Source organism: Sinocyclocheilus grahami, unplaced genomic scaffold (assembly GCF_001515645.1).
Source record: "Sinocyclocheilus grahami isolate Dianchi unplaced genomic scaffold, SAMN03320097.WGS_v1.1 scaffold535.1, whole genome shotgun sequence".
Taxonomy (NCBI): domain Eukaryota; kingdom Metazoa; phylum Chordata; class Actinopteri; order Cypriniformes; family Cyprinidae; genus Sinocyclocheilus; species Sinocyclocheilus grahami.
In genome coordinates, this window is record NW_015505714.1 from 1349877 (window position 1) to 1353030 (window position 3154).

The 3154-nt window shown below is 38.0% G+C and overlaps 1 pseudogene; it reads left to right on the top strand.

The window, feature by feature from the left end:
- Positions 1 to 2093: 2093 nt before the first annotated feature.
- The window catches only part of LOC107555468 (creatine kinase S-type, mitochondrial-like), a 15092-nt pseudogene continuing 14031 nt past the window's right edge, over positions 2094 to 3154 (top strand).

The window sequence follows — 3154 nt, forward strand, 5'->3', positions numbered from 1 at the left end:
GTAGCCTCAGTTTCCTGCTCTTAGCTGATAGGAGAGGCACCTGGTGGGATCTTCTGATGTGTATCTGCTTCAAGGTTTGAGTTCAGTTGATCATGTAACAGTGTAACATGTTGATCAGCAGTATATGAAATACTCAGACCAGCCCGTCTACAACCAACAACCATGCCATGTTCAAAGTCACTTAAATCTAATTTCTCCCTCATTCTGATGCTCAGTTTGAACTTCAGCAGATCGTCTTGACCATAGCCTTGTCCAAATACCCACACTTGCGGTCTTTGCACTTGACTACTTATATGACGTATTTCCTGTATTTGGCCCAAGTGTTCAAGTGAGGATGAAGACCACAAGTGTGTGTTGAACTTTTCATTACCTGATGGGACATACTTGTAGTGTTGTAAAAATGCAAGTGTTTACATAGCTTCATTTTAATTTTAATTTTAAATACTTTGCATTTTAAAATCAACTTCTAAATGTCTGTTCAGTAGTCCCTATAACATGACAATTTTAATTTGTGGTGCTTCTAATTAAGTGATAAAAAGCCGTTGCAAATGTTGTACAAAATAAATATCACCACTACTAATCTGTGCACCAATAAAACGTAAAAACACAGTTTTCTACCAAATTATATGTAATATCTAATTATTATATTAATATTTAACTTGCATTGGAAAGGTTTCCGTGACCTCTCGCGAGATCTCGGCAAAAAGTCTCACAAGACCACAAGTGTGTGTCGAACTTTTCATTACCTGATGGGACACACTTATCGTGTTGTAAAAATGCAAGTGTTTACACAGCTTTATTTTGACATACTTTGCATTTTAAAATCAACTTCTAAATGTCTGTTCAGTAGTCCCTATAACATGACATAATTTTAATTTGTGGTGCTTCTAATTAAATGATAAAAAGCAGTTGCAAATGTTGTACAAAATAAATATCACCACTACTAATCTGTGCACCAATAAAACATAAAAACACAGTTTTCTACCAAATTATATGTAATATCTAATTATTATATTAATATTTAACTTGCATTGGAAAGGTTTCCGTGACCTCTCGCGAGATCTCGGCAAAAAGTCTCACGATTTATTTCCAGAACATGATGCATGATGGGATACACTTAGCCTTGAATAGCGCTCTGGAGCGGTATTCGAGATAGTGTGGATTTAGTATCCATTAAGGGCACTGCACTTTGGCATTTTGAAGACATGGGACAGACTTGCACACTTACTTCCTGTCGCGCGCACGCGCTCTCAAGTAGCCAAGACTGCAAGTGTGGGTATTTGGACAAGTAGCAAGTCTACATACCCAAATGTGTTGCTGACATGTGATTGGCTGATTAGATATTTGCATTAACAAGCAGCTGAACAGGTTTACCTAATAAAGTGGTCAGTGAGTGTATGATGAACCATGTATCCTTATAGAGTAGCACTCTTGTCCTTTGTTGCCATGCCATACCTGATTCCATGCCTGAAAGGGTGAGGTGTAAGAACACAGCAAAATAAAATGCAACCTTAGTTCTCCAATATAATTTGGTATCTTCAGAAGGTGTGTGTCATGAATTCAGTCCATGGACTTCCGTTTATTCACCACCAGATGTCACACTTTCCATTACATTGACTCTCGCACTACACAAACTGTTGCATAGCACCCTGGACTACATATCCCATCATTCTTTGCACAATTTGCACACTGCCCTGATTGCACTCATTGCACACAGCTGTTTCTAATTACCTCATTCACTATATAACACCCACTCTAACCACCTTTCTCTGCTGAGTATTGTTTAGCCTGTACCTGTAAACCAAACAAATAAAAAGTATAAAGGTACAAGAAAATGTATTCATATTATTAAAATTAATTCACAAAAAAATATGCATAACATCATTTTATAGCTGTTAACTGAAGAATATTTTTACAGTCCTGTTTTACACTGTAAAAAGCGTATGCACTTAGTTGTTATCCTAAGAATCTATGAAGAGATTTTTGTTGGTAAACTCAGGATTATTCAGTCTCATAAAAAAGCTATTTATTTTTACCTGACAAAACGTTTTTTTAATGTGACATTATTGTTGTCCTCTGCTCTAAAGTTGAAGTTGGTGAGTGGCTGAGTGGTGTGGATGGCAAGCATGTTCACTCGAGTGCTCTCCGGACGCAACACGGCTATGATCATGGCCGGCCTGGGTGCAGGTACCCTGGTATCCAGCTACTTCATGCCTGAGTCAGGAGTCTCTGCTGGGGACAAAAAGAAGCTGTACCCACCCAGGTGAGTTGGGAAAGTTGACATTTAGTTTCCAGTTAACCTGAGAAATTAGTTTCCTGTTAACCTTGGTTTTTATCTTTCCAAGTGCTGACTACCCAGACCTGCGCAAACACAACAACTGCATGGCTTCTACCTTGACCCCTGCTATTTATGGCCTTCTGAGGGACAAGCTACCCCCCAATAACTGGAGCCTTGACCAATGCATTCAGACTGGAGTGGACAACCCTGGTCATCCCTTCATCAAGACTGTGGGCATGGTGGCTGGTGATGAGGAGAGCTATGAGGTACGAAGCCAGTAAAAATTGGCTTTAGAGGGTATTAAAATCATCAATGACACAATTATGAGGAAAGTTTCTTGTATTAATGCTGCCTTCACATGCTATCAGATATTTTCTACTTCCCACTTCTGAAGGTGTTTGTTGCATTCAAGTGCTTTGCTGTTGAAAAGAATAAGAATCTTGGAGGACGGCCCATTCATGATTTCATTCTTGCCTATTTCTTGGCGAAATCTTAGTAAAGCCAAAATGTATTTAGTCAGTATCCAATAGGTTTTGAATAAAATGTAGCATCCTTGGTAACCATAAATTAACGAAAATTTCGGTCAAATAAATACTATTTTAATTGTGTTCAATACATACAGTATGCACCTAATAGTTATTTATATACATAAATATACATGCCTATAACAGCAAGAGAAAGCAATGTAGATGTTGTTGTAAAAACAAATAAAACTTTACAGTACTACAGCCATGTTTCTCCGCCATGTTTACTGTTTATATCCCACTGTGATAGAGACCTGAGCTGTCAAAAGTACGATCACATTGAGATGTAAACACAGGAGTGACTTTGGTGTCCAAATCAGTGTTAATTTAGAGCAGATGTGTGAAGTAAATA